Source organism: Thermobia domestica, chromosome 5 (assembly GCF_964235325.1).
Source record: "Thermobia domestica chromosome 5, izTheDome1.hap1.1, whole genome shotgun sequence".
Lineage (NCBI taxonomy): Eukaryota > Metazoa > Arthropoda > Insecta > Zygentoma > Lepismatidae > Thermobia > Thermobia domestica.
The window spans coordinates 122,941,233-122,960,848 of NC_137458.1; the positions used below are offsets into that span (position 1 = coordinate 122,941,233).

General features: G+C 35.6%; 1 protein-coding gene across 2 annotated transcripts in view; it reads left to right on the forward strand.

The window, feature by feature from the left end:
- The window catches only part of LOC145686089 (protein decapentaplegic-like), a 155,447-nt gene that overhangs the window by 33,112 nt on the left and 102,719 nt on the right, over window positions 1-19,616 (forward strand). The window contains exon 1 of one of the 2 annotated variants that reach the window (XM_081759026.1): window positions 16,739-18,054. The exons of the other annotated variant lie outside the window; for it this stretch is intronic. The gene's annotated coding sequence lies outside the window, so the exon portion shown is untranslated. Of the gene's footprint in view, window positions 1-16,738; window positions 18,055-19,616 lie in introns of those variants that run through there. 2 annotated transcript variants of the gene reach the window in all.

A 19,616-nucleotide genomic window follows, 5' to 3' on the forward strand; every position in this document is an offset into this window, starting at 1 on the left:
CATCATTTTATATATCTTCCCCGTCCTCGAATTTACGGGGATAAATTTGGATTTAAACGGCATCAAAAGTGTCACTGTTCACCTCAGCAACCCCGAAAACTATGGATTTGAGACTAATATCTGTCATTTTTCATCATTATATATATATATATATATATATATATATATATATATATATATATATATATATATATATATATATATATATATATATATATATATATATATATATACAGGGTGTCCGAGAATTATCTATACAACTTTACGACGTTATATTGAAAGAAGTTAATGTGATATTTACGTGCGGTTTTTTGTATTCAATACAGAAAGTCTTAAAGTTTTTTTTTTACCTGTTCAGTACACCCCTATGTGGGCACCATGTGTGATACGAAGCACATCCAGACGAAAATCAATTTCAGCCCATGTGCGCTGCAGCAAAGATACGCAGTTACTGTGTGAAAAGCAGCAAGGATACGCTGCTATAGCTGTTCAAGGTTTGCTACCTTCGTAGCGAAGACGATGTCCTTAAGGTACCCCCACAGGAAGAAGTCCAGTGGTGTCAGATCCGGCGACCACGGAGGCCATGATATCGGACCGTCGCGATCAGTCCACCTATTGGGAAACACCTCATCCAGGTATTCTCGAACTTCTAAAGACCAGTGTGGCAGAGCTCCATTGTGTTCAAAAAACTTTAAGACTTTCTGCATTGAATGCAATAAACCGCATGTAAATATCACATTAACTTCTTTAAATATAACGTCGTAAAGTTGTATAGATAATTCTCGGACACCCTGTATATACCCTTCCCTTCCTCCAAGTTGCACTGCTGAAATTGAATTTTAGCTTCATTGGAAATGTACTGTTCATCTCAGCAACCCCAAAAACTATGGGTTCGACACTAAGATGGGTAATTTTCAATATATATCCGCACTTCCTTCCTCCAAGTTACACCTTCAAAGTGAAATGGTAAAATCCATCCCAGGTTCGAACCTCTCTATGTTGAAAATTTTTATCGAGATCAGTCTGGTAGTTCAAGAATTGTTAAGTTACAAGTATAGTCACTTTCATTTTTATATATGTAGATAATTTGTCGCACTAGAAAATAGGTATTTGTTTACATACAAAATTTTGTACATAAAGTTTATATTAACGTCGTATTTGAATATTAAATAATAGTAAATATATATCTTAGTGCATGAGTATTAGTGAAATTTGCCTACTGCTCTTTCTTTTAAGAAGTAATTTGGTTAAAATTAACAAAATTTCACCAGATCAAAGAGCACATTAAGAACTCAGTTTCACTCAAGAGCCCTATTTGTTGCAACAGAAATGCTTCATGATGGTATATGTGTATGCAATTGTAAAAGTTCTGTAATTAATGCACAACGAGGAGTAAACAACTAAAAGGCACATAAAGGAAATGAGTGCAGACTATTAATTTTCATGAATAATTACAACAGTTTTATTTTCGAATGCTTCTTTTTCTTTTTTAAAATATTCACAATATTGAAATTTCAGACGTTCGAAAAAAAAAAAAAGGTTCCGTTACTGGTAAAACTAACCTAATACAGAGATGTTTGTTATTTTCCCAATTTTTCCAGAAAGAAACCGAAAAAACGGTTTTTTACCAGTAGGTTCAAAATTTCTGGAAATTTTACAACACTAGTCGCTACATAATGATGTACTGCGGAGTCCCATTTGCTGTCGCGAAATTTAAGAATTTAAGAATCATGAAGTATTCAATTATAAGTAAAGTCGATTTTAAGATAAACTGTACCAGTCAGCGCCTCCAGCAACAGCAACAATATTCAGTACTACATAGTAGAGGTCTGTACGGGCCATAATTTTTAGCCCGGGCCCGGCCCTGCCCGTGAATTTACAGTATAATGTGAGGCCCGACCTGAGTCCGAAATATGTTTTAGCCTGGCCCGAGCATGTGTGATAATCAAATGAGCCCGAAAAAGCGTGAATTACAGAAACTTAATAATTAACGCAAAATTGTATTTTATATTTAGAGCAATTAGAGGTTTAATTTTGCAGTTGTGTTTTTAAAAGTTCACAGAAAGCACGGTCCGATAAATATTGTTGTATATTTACAAAGTTAGGCCCAAGAAATATAGTTGTATATTTAAAAAATTTACGGCCCGTGCCCGAAGTGATTTATGCTTTGTAAACCTGAGTCCGGCCTGCGGGCTCAGTCCGAGCCCATGCAGACCTCTACTACATTTTTACTAGGTAGTAGAGACTTATTGCCTTGCACTATTTTATAGAAACTTATTGCCTTACACTATTACAATTATTAAAAAAAAAAAAAAAAAGTCAAATAAGTGTGTCTTGATGTCATGGGTATTCATTAAAATGTATCGTCAGCCAAAACAGGCTGGAAATACTGCTTCTTATAGACTCCTTAATATTTGCTGCTTGGTGCGCGTCTGATTGTAGCTAGTTTCAACTGAACTGAAGAACATCTCGTCTTATGACCGGCAAAATTTCAAGTTTAACATGTAAAACCGTTTTCATGCACATTTTAAAATATCCTAAGGAGGAAGAATGTAAAAAAAAAAAAAAAAAAGGAAAGAAAAGAAAAGAAAAGAAAAAAAAAAAAAAGAAAACCCCAGTAATCAATTTTAAAGATAGTAATCCATATTTCTTTTAAAATATCCACCTAACTTTAAAGTTAACTTTTAAACGCACAAATCTGATTAACTTTATTTAAACCCACAAATCTGAAAGTCAAATTTTCTTTAAAACATGTTTTACTGTTTCTGATTTTTGTTTAAAATTTAATCTGAGCCTAAGATTTATTAAACGTGTACCTAGGATACGAACTACATGTTTAATACAAGTACTATAGTACTATATACAAGTAATAGTAATCAAATTCCGGCCTTCTTTACCAAAGGCTCATACGGCTCATACGCTATTTAGTCATAAGTGAGCCCGTTAGTTTGTTTTTAAATTTCAACAACATTTTAAATTCTTATTGTTTCTAGTTATGAGATTTACAGATGATCTATAAAGTTGTGTAAGCTACATATTAGCCTATTATTATTATTATTATTATTATTATTATTATTATTATTATTATTATTATTATTATTATTATTATTATTATTATTATTATTATTATTGAAAGTAAAATAATATAGCCTCAATTACTTTTTCCTGAGAATAGATGAGTGGCTAGCACTTGCCACTTTGCAACCGGGAAGTCTCGGGTTCGAATCTCGATTTTAATTTTCCTGAATTAGGTTGTTCCAGTTTTTTCTCAATCTCAACAGATAAATGCCGTGATTGTACCTCCCTGGATATCTTCGTTCTGAATTTTCTTTTCTCTTGTTGTTATTGTTGTTTATGTCTAACAAGTGAGTGTAAAATATGCTTTCTTTTCTATTTTAATTTGTGTTTTTAAGTAAATAAATGAATTAATGAATCTGCCTTATCACTCAATTAACCTTCTTTCAATTATAAAAGAATGAATGAAATTAAAGTTGGATGTTAATTGTGAGCTTGACCACGTATTATTGGTTCCCATTAACCATTTTATTATTGTAATGTTTAATGTTTAATTTCAAGAAGCCGTTTTACGGAATATTAATTTAATTTATTAATAATATTTATCAAAACCTTTATAAATGGACTGAGACCTATGATTTATCACACAATAATTAATTATAGATCTAAGACTTCACAAAGTTTCTGAACAAGAGGAACCATTCTCTGTAACGTTTATGCTTGTGAAAGTTAATCACCTTATTTGCGATCATACCAACTTAACCTCATCACCTCTCAACCTCATTCAACCTCAATTCCATCGCGTTCAGGCTATTCAACCTTAGCGGTCATCTTGTAAAATATTAATCTCATTTAACCACAGCAGGAAACTACTCTCTCTCTCCCCGACTTAAAAAAAATCTTTTGATTCTTAAATGTATATAATAATAAACTCTGCTAAAGACAGGAAAGAAGACCACGCAATTTCATGTATGGGTTATGTATAGCCACTTTTCTACATATCTTTTCAGTATAGGCAACCAACATTTCTTTGCTACTGTGCAGGTTGCATAGAAAGAAGGGATGTCATAAATTTTAAGCTGGGTATGAATAGCCACCGTTAAAGTTACCATTACCCGTGAAGATGTTAACGGATTCATTTCATTAACGAATTAGGTCGAGGCAATCACTCTAGCTGTCTAATGCCAAAAACAGAATTCAAAACAGTTCATCGTGTGGAGTAACGGACGGACAGACGTACTGACATTACGATCTTGTAAAATCTTTCTGCATGATCCTTATAATGAGAAAAGGCAGTATTCAGGAAAAGGAATGAGAACAGATATGTCTTTTTCTTTCCTTTTTTTTAAACTTTAAAAAGGACTGTTGACCTCCAATACAATCTTAGGGAAGAGAGGTTAAGGTCGACCTCATAAGATTGTCGATCTATGAAGTATTAAATAATTTTCCTCTGTCTAATGGCATTATTTAAGAAGAATTTTATATTTTACAACACACTGAAACATCTTAACAATTTTATTACATTTGTTGTCTCTAATTTTCTCCCCAAACACGATATTTCGCCGATATTTTCACGACAGTTTTCACTGTGTTTGAGAAATTAATCCACGGAATCAATCATATATTCTCGTAGTTGACTATAGATCCCTCGGCAACAAATTCAATGTGGACTCTGTGTCAAGAACAATAGGTTTCACATATGTTTCGTATCTGTCAATGTTTGAACGCGTAAAGTCCCCACTCAAGTCGACACATGCTCAAAACAGTGTGTAGTAGTATCTAGATACACTTTGAAGACAATGTAATAGCCAAATTTCGGAAACTACGAAACAAGTGGTTCAAATTCACGTTTGAACTATGGTTTTGATAGTTATAGGACTCAATTTCTTAATACAAAACAAGACGTTAGTGAATACTGTGAATCATGCAATGTGACTCAAGTTAGTGTGCTCGTGTGAAGCTCTTGACCTCAAGTTTGATCTCTGCCTTATGAGACTGTGATGGAGCTCCGTCAATTTTCTTGAAATACTCCCTTTCCTCCCACTTCCTCTCTTCTTCTTTTCTTGGTCATTCACTTGAATTTATGAATCACTTCAGCTTAGCGGACGCAGTATGATCATGGGATGTAAGGTTAGTGTTCTTATTCAGTAGAATATTAAAAAGAAAACACACACTCATTATGGATATGACTTCTGCTCTAGTTATTAGGGTAAATACATAATATATAATATATAATCAGCTAAGTATTGAAATGTTCCCATCGACTTCAGTGAAACTCCAAAAGCTTTACAGCTGCTCTACATCCAGGACTGGTTTACCACTATGCTCACTAGACTCGGTCCTAGGGTAGGGATGTTCGATATGGCTGAGGACCTATCGAACTTTGGGAGTGAAATTTTATCGAAGTGTCATCGGTTGGTTACTCGAAAGCGTTCGAGTACTTGAAATCATCGAAGTTCCGGGTATTGTCGAAATTTCGAGTACTATCGAAGTTTCGGGTATTATCGAAAGTTCGAGTATTATCGAAGATTCGAGTATCGAGTGTATGGGAAGAAACTTTTCTTTCACTTCATTTCAAAAGAGGCAATTTTTAAAATGAACACCTTGCATATATGTAGTACATGTACACCTATGATAACCTCGATTGTATTATTTCTTCTAAACACTCCAATAATACTGACTTTTCAAAATATTCAAGCAACTCGATAAATTGCAATCATACTGAGATTTTAAGTATTTGCTGCTTTCAAACAATTCGAGACTCACGAATAGTTCGAGTGTCTCAAACTCGTCGAATATTTCTAACATTTCGAATGTCTCGATTACTTCAAGTGTCTCGTACATTTCGAGAGTCTTAATCACTTCGAGTGTCTCGAACACCTCGAGAGTCTAAAAAGTTCGATAATTCGATAAAATTAAATTCTTTTTCGACGAAACGGTTTTGAAATTTTATCGAATTGTTATCGATTATTCGATTATCGGAACAGCCCTAGCCTAGGGTCGTAGATAGGTGAAAACTTAACACCCAAAACAGCAAAATTTACAAAAGTTTAATATAGTATAATAATAATAATAATAATAATAATAATAATAATAATAATAATAATAATAATAATAATAATAATAATAATAATAATAATAATAATAATAATAATATTAATAATAATAATAATAATAATAATAATAATAATAATAATAATAATAATAATAATAATAATAATAATAATAGAAATCAGAGTAAACACCCTTCAACTAATTCATTTAACAAGTCAATTGACTTCATTCATTGGTGGTTGAAGTTGAGTGGAATTTTAACGTTGTACTTGCAATAAGACAGTTGCGTAGAGGCGAATGCGTAACGCTGTTGTACTTGTTACGCTCCCGCATGTGCGCCTCACAACCCTTATTACAATACCAAAATTTATTGAACCAAACGTATGCATAAAATAAGTTTTTTATTATTATTTTCTATTGTTTTAAAATTTTGTACATCGGGATGAAGGGCAGCAAACACTTTTTGCCCTAGGTGCGGCAAAACATTAAATCCGGCCTGGCCACTTAGTATCAATACTGTTTATAACAAACTTAAAGGTCCAGAGTTACATTTTCCATTTTATTGCAATAGAGATATTATTCCAATATACGAGGTCTGATAATTAAGTCCACGAAATCATCACTGCGTGACTGAGAACAGCACTGTACAAGCAGTTTTATATTTTTCTTCCAGAAACCTAATATTTCGGTATCTTATACTAATGTTTACGTTGATGTGTGACTGTTTCGTGCTTTGTGACATGCATTGTTGTTTGTGCTTACGCGTGTGTTCTGTCATGAAAATGTCCGAGCTGGAATTGGCGCAACAAACAAACAAGAAATATTTTGTGAAACTGGGAAAGAATGCCAGCTAAATACAAGAAATGTTAGAGCGGGTGTACAGCGAGAATGCAATGGAAAAAAAAAAAGCGCAGTTTACTAGTGGGTTAAATGATTTTCAGAGGAAAAAACAGGTGACGGATGATGAGAGAGTGAGGCGGTCTGCAATGAGTTGAACCGACGAAAACATTGTCAAAGTTAATCAAATTGTGCGCACAAATTGCGACTGACTCTGCAATTTATATGCATTGATAGAAAAATTGTGTGGAAATTCTAACTGAAGATCTTACCATGCGCAAAACGTGTGCCTAAATGGTCCCAAAAGAACTCACCGATGAAAAAGGAAGGTGGAAATGTGAATAGATCTGTTGGAGAGGTAGGACCAAGGTTTGGACCGAATAATCACAAGTGATAAAACTTGGATCTTTGAGTATGACCCTGAAGCAAAGCGGCAAAGAACCCAATGGAAGACAGCTGACTCCCCACGACTGAAAAAGTTTCAGCAATCAAAATCGCAAATCAAAATGATTTTGTTAATATTTTGTGATACCCGTCGCACAGTAGAGTATTTTACTAAAAAAGCTGGCCAAAAGTCCAAAACATGAATTTTGCAATAAATCACCAAAATGTACATTAATCTATAGCTGAAGAGTTATGACACCCGAAGGTAGCCAAGAGAATCACATTCACCCGAGCCTTGGGCCGCGTTATCAGTTGGAAGACAGGTGTTGAGTGAGTAGCGTGATTTGTGCTCGTAGTGTTAGTCGAAACGTGAAGATAGAAAAAGTATTACTGTTGTAAAAAGTGGAGGTAAGAAACAACCGGTGTGGTATTTGACAAGTAGACGGTACACACTTTCATTCAGAATTTAATTTTAGTTTCAGAACAAATATGAATAGATTTGTTACTACCATAAGGAAGTAGAAAAATTAACACAATGGATAAAGCATTTCTGTTAAATACAGGTAGTTTTTTGTATGTGTCGGGGCATGTCGAGTAGAAATTTGTGAATAAACAGTACCATGAGGTCTTCCTTGAGAGATTTCCAAAGAAAAAGCTTCCACATGTTTCCCCCTTCTTGTGTACCATAACGTAATTCACATATATTGTCGCATTTTTGCAACCCCATATTTTCAGAATTGTTGCTTACAATTAGTTATAGTTAGGTTTTATTACAATTTATCTCAACAAAACATAGGATTGCACAGAGAAAGTGTACTTTTTTAGTAAAAGACTTCATTAAAATGTAAAATAGGAAAAACGAAATATTCTATCTAGACTAAAGTTTCAAGCGTGTCAGGTGCTAAACATCAATACTAGTTTTTGTGTTATTTGTTTTTACTACATAAAGTAAACATTTATCCACCTAATAGAAATACAGAGGTATGTTCTTCCGAATAGTAGGATATATTGCTGATTTGATGTATGGGGATGCATAAATGTCTTTATGTTTGTTTTTGTTACGAAGAGCCCTTGTTAATGCGAAAATAAACTACCTCTGATTATACTGCTTTCTGTATAATCTGATATCACGAACGAGGAATTTGAGTATGTTGAAAGTCAAGTGCAACATCTAAAAATGACTGAAGTTTCGATAAGCACAGGTGTTGTAATACGTGTGAAGCACAGTTTGGTTCTTACAATGGTAGATGCAAAGGTGTGTACTGCTGTCACAGGCTCGTCATCAACAATGCGGTGTTATATATGTGGACAAACGTCAAAATATTTTAACAAATTAACAAAGGTAACAGAAAATACTGATTCTCTAAAGTTTGGCATCTCAATCCTTATGCAAGGATAAGATTTTTCGAGTCACTTCTCCATTTTGCCTACAAATTTCCCATCAAAAAGTGGCAAGTGAGAAGAGCTGAAGACCGGAAGATTGTGTCGGAAACGAAGAGAAAAATTCAAGATGACTTGAAAAAGGAACTTGGTCTTCTGGTAGATATTCCTAAAGCAGGATTCGGGAGCAACAATGATGGGAATACCTCCAGGCGATTCTTTGACAACCCTGAGACAGCATCCCGAATCACAGTTGTGGATATTAACCTCATTAACAGGTTCAGACTGATTTTGGAGACAATATCGAGTGGCCACAAGATCAATATCCAAAAATTTGCTGAATACACAGAGGCTACTGCACAACTTTACGTTCAACTATATCGGTGGTACCCAATATCACCTACTGTACACAAAGTTTTAGTACATGGTGCCACCGTTATTAGTTACGCTATATTGTCAATTGGGCAACTTTCCGAAGAAGCAGCTGAAGCTAGAAATAAGCATTTTCGCCAGTATCGGCAGGATTTTTCACGAAAGTTCTCACGACAATTATGCATGCTAGATGTTCTCAACAGACTATTGCTCAGTTCTGATCCTTTCTTAAGCTGTTCCAAGCCTAAGTCAAGGACAAGGAGAAAGCCCTTTTCAAGCGAAACATTACAACTCCTACTTCCAGCGACACCAGACATTCCACTCCTTGCAGGAGCGACAGAAGAAGGCAGTGATGAAAGCGAGGATGAAACGGATGCATCATCGGGTGAAGCTTCAGATTAGAATGTGTTACAGTCCTCAATCTGCCGTGTCGTGACAAAACGCTGTAACTTTGGCGAAGAAGTTTTGCGAAAATGAGCCTTAAAGTTTTCATCCGAAAATGTGATCTGTATCGTGTAGAAATAGTGTATCTTGACTTTAGAAACACGTGGTTACATGTAATGTTAGGTAAATGCATGTTGTGTGATTAAATTTGGTGAAAATTGATTGGTTGACCATTATTGCCTAGTTACACTGGTTCTACACGATACAGATCACATTTTCGGATGAAAACTTTAAGGCTCATTTTCGCAAAACTTCTTCGCCAAAGTTACAGCGTTTTGTCACGACACGGCAGCAATGGTCGTATGAAGATAGCAAGCAAGGATGACATGTGGTATACTCTCACGTGTTTGGTTATTCGAATTTGTATTATTTGAGTGTGACGAATGTGCATGAAGTTGGTGTGCATTTTCTAGGTTAGATAAAGTTACATTTGCGCTATTTTTTTTATGAATATTCGCTTCTTTTCCACAAGTGGGTACCTGTTTTTTTCTGGTGAAGTAGGTTGTACACCAACTACGAATAAGTTATTTTTCTGATTACGGAGGCTTTTAATTCAAGAAAAGCAAATACAAGACTTCTTTTGTTCACCAATTTTGAATGATTTGATTTTACGTGCAAATTTACTGTGGCTAATGTGTGCAAATTTCGAATGACAATACATAGAAAGTTTCTTTCCTTTTCACCGAAATGCCACATAAAATAACTAACGGAAAGCTATTTGGCGTTCCTTCAAGCTGTATTTAACCATTTTAATATCAGATTCGCACCCATCGACCTCGAATACATCTACATACCCAATTTTGTTGCCATATCGTGGATTTTTGTAGAGTATGTCCACCATATTGGATCCGCCAATTTGTGCTTTGTAATTTTGACGTCAGATTTGTAATCAGCGACCTTAAAAACTTCCATGGACCCAGCTCCTTATTCATAGCTTGCTTTTTAGCGATTTGTGTCCGCCATATTGGATCCGCCATTTTGAGTTTTATAATTTTGACGTCAGAATTGTAATCAGCGACCTTAGAAACCCCCAAGTACGCGATTTCACATCCATAGCTTGCTTTTCAGCGATTTTTATCCGCCATATTGGATCCGCCATTTTGAATTTTTCAATTCTGGTGTCAGATTCGTAATGAACGACCATCTAAACCTAAGTATACCAAGTTTTATAAAAAATAAAATGCAACTTCCTATTTTGGCCAACTTTTGAGGCTAAATACTCCACTGTGCGTCGGGTCATATACAATGAGATTCTACCACGAGGTCAAACAGTCAACGAAGTGTAGTATTAGAGACGCAAATGAACAGAACTTCTCGCAAGAAACGCATTGCTCCTTTGCCATGACAACGTACCTGCCCACACGGCCTGTCTATATGTGAGTTTTTGACCAGGAAACAAATAACTGTGGTAGCCTATCTGCCGTAATTACCTGATCTTTCCCCCAATAATTATTTTCTTTACCCAAAGATCAAAATAGTGTTGAAAAGAAGGTATTTTGATGACATCGATGACATTAAAGCTAATATGACAGCAGCTCTGAACTCCATTCCAGAAATAAATTTCCAAAACTGCTTCGAAGAATGAAATAGGCGCTCGTATCTGTGTGTGTAGCTTCCCAAGTGTAATGCTTTGAAGGTTGTCACACCAGTAAGCAAGGATAAGGTATGTAGCACATTTTATGGAACAAGTTCTTCGAATTTAATTCTCAGACTTCGTATCATAATAATAATGGGTATTATGAACATAAAACAGTAATTTAAACACACTTCATCCAGAAATTTCTTATTATAATTAAGCTAATATAACGTGTATTTGAATTGAGAGAAACACAAACATAAACAACGAAAACACAAACGAAAATATTGTCTAATTACAGCACTAAAATAATATTTTATTGTTCTTCTCGTTTAGCCTTTAGATTAAAAAAAAAAAAGATACCAGTGAAGTCTCTATTGAATACTTAGAACTTAATTGCTGTTTGCATATTTTACAACTGTTATAAGAGGCTGATTCTTTATATTTGAATATGCTGTAACATTACATCATGTTGAATGTGCTACCGCCCCTAAACTCGTATTTGAATTCGGAATTTGCAAGTGTATTCTTGCTGTATCACTGAGATATCTCTTAAGTTCTACACGACAAGCTTTGTAGGCTCGGTCGATTAAATTTTGACGACTCCTGAGATAGAGCTTGCAGTTATCTTTCATTTCAATACTTTGACGAACACAGAGGTGTATACAACAAGCAACAAAGAAAATTATAAATTTAGTGAGAAGAGCGAGAATCGATTGATTAGAAACCTCATTTCATTAGCAGCAGAATTATATTAGCCTCATAGATGTTCTCCATATGTATGATAAGGTTTCGTCGTCTCCGGTTTCTGTTTATGCATACCGAGTCACAGGTCTGTATGGATCATAGTGTAACACTCCGAGTTACGAGTTTGTCCGAATTACCGAGTATGATGGTCATGGTCTGATAACTTCCGGATCTTACAGGTCACGAGTCATCTGACCCGTTCCATCATTGTTATGTAACTTCGTATTTATCAATGATTGTAATTCTTAACTAACTTCTCCATCTCCAACTCTAAATTCCCAGTTTGTCCTAACCCTTTTTGAACCATAGGGTAAGTGAACTGTCCATCCTACCTGTGCTCAGCCCGCTTAGTAGCGTCTCCTAGTCACGTTAGGGTGAGTGGGGTAGAACCTGCCTTAAGATAAAACACTCAGACGTTAGATATATTTGATAGCTTTCGTACTTTCGATGCCCATAGAGTACGGTACTGCAATTTTTATCTAATGAAGATCTCAATAAGAATAATAAAATATCACTACTATTAAATTTAGCCAAAAATCCTTATTTAAAAGGGAAATTTCTACATGCGTTGTGTAATAATAATAATAATAATAATAATAATAATAATAATAATAATAATAATAATAATAATAATAATAATAATAATTTTTAAAAATAAAAAGGGTTATTTTTTTATTCAGCGTTATTTTTCTATTCAGCGATTAACAGCGTTGTTAACGTTGATATCCTCGTGTTAGGCAACCAGTAAAAGAGCTACGTATAGCGGGTTGACAGACATTACAGGTGCTGTGCTTCACTCAGAATGGAATAACTCACTAGGGGAGGTCGCGAGATGTTAGTCTGACTTTATATAAATACTGTGCTCAATCACATCATTTTTAGATTTGAAACAATTATGTAAACGGAGAAATCCTCGATCGCAAGCGTATTTGCATTACTAGCGTTAAAAGTTTAAAATTGAACAAATTTTGCAAAAAGTTTGAAGTTTCTTTTTTTTCTTTTTCTTTTTCTTTTTTTTTTTTTTTAGATGCAAGCCTAATTTTTGGTGTCAGGGGTTTTTCTTGAGTGCCCAGCACAGTGGTGAGATTAAAACTATGAATTTTGCAAGATAAGGGCACTTATTAGGGAGGAGGTGAAGGGTAATATCGTCTTGCAACTTGCAAATTGCCTTCTGTTTGCCACACCGGTCAATAGGCTGATAAAACGTTATTTGCCACCCCTATTCGACTGTATTGTCATTCAAATGTCACTTTCCTGTGTGGCACCTTTAAATTGATCAATGGCATTGTCTCCGAAGCGCTTGGCCGCGGAACTAACGTGAACTGGATTCCGAACTCAGTCGGATTCTGTTTATGTATTGTGAAAAACGCTGTTTCAATATTTCATAGCAAGTATTTTTTTTTTTTTATTTTCAACGGATTTTTAATGGCAATTGGTGGAAAATAGTGGCCGAACTTCAGTTATTATTTTACGATATTCGGCGATAAATGTGTCTAAAAACAAACAATCTGCTAGCGACAAGGGCGCCCATTAGGGAGGCAAGGGGGATGCTCATCCTTTCTAGAGGAAATTGTACTCCGGAAGATCGAAAACTCAATAGAATTTTTAGAGTAGTTAACGCAAAATTTGAAACTTATTCTTGCCCCTTCCCGGAAATCACAACATGGTCGCATTTGTCTCGCGACGATGTATAAAAAGATAGGTTTCCTCCAGAGTAAAAGCCATATTGGTCACAGCTTTGAGCGCATCTTCCTGCTTTTTTTTTTTTTTTTAATTTTTCGGCCTATTTTGTCGCTGAATATCTTCAAATATTCCCTGGAATTTGACCTATATATTTCCATAATCGGCATTTCAATTCGCTGAAAACTAAAGAAAACGTGGCAAGCGGTAATGTATTGAAACACTGTCTTCCGCAACGCATAAGCATAAGCCGACAGGTTTCGAGTACCGCTCAGGGTAGGTCCACGGCCGCCGCTCTGGCGTTGCACGATCTGTTTGAAGCGCCAATTCCGAGCGCTTGACTAGAAATGAAATGCCGGTGGTGTAAACTGATTTTCGTATTCACTGTCAATGCCAGCTTCTGGTAAATAAGTTATTTGATTTAACTTAATTTTAACAAAAACTGATTTTTGTTTTCCACATATGATAATACTCGTATCTTGAAGTGAGCAAAGTGCAACATTTATGTTGCACACATGGACGCCCGAAGGAGAGAGCGAGGGCAGGGTGGGGCCCGAGGCCCCCCCCCGGCTCACGAAAATGTATTAAATTTCGTGAGATTTTATTAATACAGATAAAAAATAACAAATGGAATATAGCAATTAGGGATTTGAACCCCCTAGAAAATTTTCTTCGGGCGCCCATGCTTGCACAGCTGATCCGGCTAAAACAACACATTTGTAACAGAGCCTTTTGAAAAAATATTGGTTTCACTCCTACCTACAGAAGGCAAGAACATCACAATGTAGATTATCAAAGATTAATTATCAGTAACACGATATTCTACATTGAATTCCCAGAAGATGCATAGAGTCAACGATCTGATCTAGGATCGGAAGAAGATTTGAAAGCTACTTGAATCAAAAAGTGTGGGAATTGCGGTCTAGAATGCTAGATATTATGATATTGAAAACCTATACGCTGTCAGTAGATCACTCAGTTGAACAAGCGCCATCTGGTTTAGTGTTGTCTACAAGACGAACTATTTCTCGTCTCGTCTCGAGTCTCGCCTTGAAAATGAGATGAGAATCAGGACGAGAAGTAGACTTTCAAATTCAAGACGAGACGAGACGAGAAATTTTTCTAGCCTCTTGGGCACCATTAGTACACCCAACGAACATAATGAAGATCATTTATCAACGTGAGAAGATACACAAATTAGTGTACAATATACACAAATAGTAAACATGTTTTAAATGTTATATCATACCTTTCGTGGACCTCTTGTGTCACCCAAGAATTCCGGTAACTTTAGGTGAAATTAAGAAAAAAATCAGGAAATAAATTTGTACATAAATTTAGAAAAAGACAAGAAAAATTTCGGGAGCACACAAGAAAACCTCTCAGAGATTCGGGACGAAACGAGAGTTCTACCAAAAAAAAAAAAAAAAAATTACTAGAAACGAGAAAACTGTAATTCTTGTCTCTTGGGCAACACTAATCTGATTGGTCATAGTCTATCGTCAGATGTAATGACGGGAGTTTATTATTATTATTATTATTATTATTATTATTATTATTATTATTATTATTATTATTATTATTATTATTATTATTATTATTAATAATAATAATAATAATTTTAAACAATAGACATTTCCCTATCTTAATCAGGGTCATAACACTTCTGTCACATTATATGAATTTAAGGACAAATATTGAGGCAAATACTATACAATTCTTAATTTAGAATTTATCCTGTAAAGAAAAAAGTATAACTAATACTCTAACAATAATGTAGCATTCTCTATATTGTTTGGAAATAAAGTCCATTTGATATGTACACTGTCTCAGTAGTTTAGATAGCGGGAGGGGTTCCAAGTTTTAGCTCTCCTCCCCAACGAGATGTGAAGAAACATATACACAAAAATCTTGAAAAAAATAAGTAAACTTAAGAGCTTGTCCCTTCCTCGGTGAAATTCTGAGCATGACCTTTCCTTGATAAAATTTTGTGTATGCCACTGCTGGCTAGTTTAGAAGTTATCAAAGTTTACACCTTTACTGCTAATTTGGGCTGGTATTCAGTGTTCTTGGATTAACTCCTCTCTGAAACAATCTGAAAGGAAATGAAAGTTTTAAGTTTTACGTCCCACGGTTATGGCGGATGATGATAAGAAATAAGTGAATGGAGGAATGAAGAGAGTGAGAAAACCCAAGCACACGGTGTTTGTCCACCGCAAAGTTCAGTTGGCACGAGCTGGGATCGAACCAAGAACCCCATGCACTACAGGTGAACGCTCTACCACTGAGCGACCGCAGCCCGGGAAACAATCTGGTAACTCTACTCCTTGAAGGCTGCAGCTTATCTTTAGCAAGTATGGGAGTTTGTAGATACAGGTCCGTTTTATCAATATGGTGCTTTCCCCTCCAAGTTTGATCTAGCTGTCTCCAAGAGAAAATATAGAACTTCTTCGTGGATAAGCAGTTAGCGTACGCGCCTTTGGTGTGGAAGAGTCGGGTTCGATTCCCGGCAGGAGCTCATGTGGTTCGGATTCCACATTAATCAGTAGGTCCACGTTTCATATAGCCTCGCTGCTGAACGGGACATTAAACTCAAAATCAACTCAACTCAACTCCAAGAGAAAATAGGTGTTTCTCACACTCACATTAATTTGATCATTACATTTCTAAACGCCGCTAAAGTTCATAAGTTTCTCTGTTTGCTTTAAATGGATAACCACACATAATCTAACTTTTAATAGAATAAAGTATTTGTAGTATTTCATTCTTACGATACCTGTCACTTAGTTCTGTTTTGATATAAGCAAACTTACTTGAAAGATCTATTCTTACAAGTTTCATTCTTTGTTGAGCGAGAGTTTAAGATACCTACAATTACAGAATCTAACTGCGGAGGTGTGAACAACGAATTGCATGTTAAAAATAAATAAATAAATAAATAAATAAATAAATAAATAATCTCAGTTAGTGTATAGATATTGAGATCAGTATGTTCAAAATGGATTGTAACGGTAGTTGTGGTTAGTTATGGAAGAACGATTGACCTTTTCAAGAGAGCCTGCCACCAGCCCTGCCTTTCGCATCTCCCTCGGGCACTCCAGGTCCTCAACAGCGCGATCTATCCACGTGATGTGATGGTACGGCATCCATCCTCTCTTCAGATGCTTTTTATCTGTTCATGTATGTATCTCCCCTCCCCCTTTATAGTTTCAGAGGTGTGTGTATGTGGATAGTATTTGTTGTCAGTGCGTGTGTGTGTAATAAGTGAGAAAGAGAAAGAGGGTGGTGAGTAATGAGCGTACTGACGGTGTGTGTGTAGTGTCCGACAAACATGCCGGGTCAGTTAGGTCTTAGGGGGAGGAAGAAGAGAAGAAGTAGAGGAGGCCTCTGAGCAGGTGGACATTGCATGGAATGTCCCCGTTCTCTAATTACACCATACCATTTCTCAATCAGTTGAATACACTACTGCGCCTGCGCAGGAGGGCAAAAAAGAAGAAAAAACAAAGTGTTCCCTGGATTGGTGGACGCTGGTTGGAAATCGGCTGGGGTAAAGCCTGTTCGGCGAGGTCTGCGTTGTAGAACCAAGAGCACGTTTCGGGAATTTGCGGACTTCTCAACCTGAAATCTGATTGCCGATTTTTTCTTCAGCGCTTTTCGTTTTTATGTGACGTTTGTTTTCAGGAATTTGTTTTAGCTGTGAAAAGCTTCAACAACAAGTGGATAAACGTGTTCGAAAAACGTAGTGAATATTTTTTTTCCTTCTTTTTTTCGTTTTCTTGCGGTATATTTATTCTTTACAAAGGCCAGTGTAGAAAAGGCCCACTACTACCGTCGTCCGCAGGGGTTGACAAGACCCATTTCGAACACTAAAAACTGATGGACTGTTGTCATTGTACGGTATTGCCGCCTCAAGTGTCTTTTGTTTCACTACCTGTGGTGCCTGTTTCGTGTTCTCAGAAAGCCGAAGGGAAACCAATAACCAAGTTGTGTTATTGAGAAGGAATTGTTGAAACGAGGAGCATAAGGGCTCCCCGGCGGAAATTCCTGGAGTGCGAAGGGCGGCTGTGTGTGACGTCACGGAGAAAATGACACGGAGGAAATATATGTTGGTGGGGTGAACTTCAGTTTTGTGATGTGTGTTGAAGAGGCGCAGTGTCGTAGCGTGATGATGCTGTGTTAGAAGTTGTAATACCCCGAAACAGATAGTTGGATATTAATTTTAAGTGATGCTACTCTTAACCGGACTGGAGAAGGACCCTTGTGATAGCACTGTGTTTTCTAACCATCGGGTCTTCACCATCCGTTGTTTTTTCTACCAATAGTACTCACTAAGTAGTTAGACATCTCTCGCATCTTCAGCAAAAGGGTGATCGAGAAGAAAAACAAAATACTACCAGTTGTAATGCCTGTACTACACAAGTACATGACCATCATTCGTGAACTTCTGCTGAAGAGTGATACAAACAATAATTTCGTAAGAAATTACACCCATCCGTCTTATGCATTGGTTTCGATACCGTTCTGGAGAAAATCCGAGGACAACCACAAACAACAATCAGAAACAGGTAAGTAAACGATACAGTGACTATTTTAAAATTAAGGTTTCACTTTTAATAGAAATACCTCTATTTTAGTGTCATTTCTTTGATTTTACTTGCCAACAAAACGGTATTAGAGTTGAAAAATGCATATAGAACAAAATCAACTTATGGATCGCAGCAAGACTGATGATCTTATTTGTTAATATCTTTATGATACTAGTATCATAATATCGTTATGATACTGGAACAATATAAAAGTAATTACCATAACTGGCATTGTAGTTTGGGAGCAAACACTTAATTTGTAGAAAGTATGGTAACTACAGGTGTCTGGGAAATTCTTTACACTTTTTTAAAAGTAAAAAAAAAAATAGTCTTGGAAAAAATGACAGTCTTAACCAGCACATAACATTGATACATTAATTTATTTGAAAATAATGTCTTAGAATCTTTTGCCAACTCAATAGAATGTGAATAACATTAATACGAATTAATTGGTAAATTTTATGTACTTATACGGTTCAGGTAAACAGGTAAATAGGCATTTTTACCTACGGAATAACAACCTGCGTTTTTTTTTTTTTTTTTTTAAGTCCAAAACTTGTGCTCAATTCAATGATCTGTTTCCTGCAGTATGATAACAATGGTACAATAAACCCTCTTTTCCGTACGCAATGTAACGTCTGGTTAAAATAATTGCTAAGAGTAAAAAGCAGAGAGGGAGAGAAAAAAATTTTGTTCGTCATATAAATAAGAAATGCATTTTGAAGGCCACTTCCCCAAAACTAACTAAATTAGTGTATCCATTTTATAACACCAAGGAGGTGGTAACTTACGGTATCTATTTTGGGGTAGCTTCCCAAGCCGACCGACTGCAGGTAAAAAGCATTGTGAGTCACTGGAATTGAACGCTTTCTTTGGCGTGGAAAGACAAGAAAACTATTTGTGGTTAAACAAGTATTTCAAATCTAGTCCATAAGTATCCAAAATAAATATATTCCGTTAATAATAATTTTACCCTCAAGATGGAACAGCAATATTCAAACACATACCTCGTTAAAATTATTCTGTGAATTGTATTATTTAACAAATCAGTTTCATAATTATTTCTGGTCTAAACACACCTCCAACATCTGCTAAAATTAGGTCTAAAATGTACATAGGAATACGCACTATAACTGTTTCAATTAACTTCAGGTATAGCTTTGTTTTGACTTGTATGAGTCTAATTGGGCTAAGGATTTGAATTTAGATAAATTTGATCTCTTCGTCTAACAGTAACTGAAAATATTTATAATTTCGCACGCAAACAGGCCACTCAAATTAGATTTGTCTTCAGCAAATCAAAATAAATTCTTTTAAGAAGTGTTACATTTTGCGACCATATTTAATTGCGTGAATATCTTTTCTGAGACAGGCATAATCTCCTATCTCTCATCTAGTAAATAATACAAAAGATTAAAATAGGTGTTAATATTCTCTTTCTGTTTCTTTCATCTTCAAAACAAGTATAACTAAGAGAAATTTGCAACATGGAATTTTTAAAAGGTAAAAATTGCTTTTTTAATGGTTTCTTTTTAAAATTG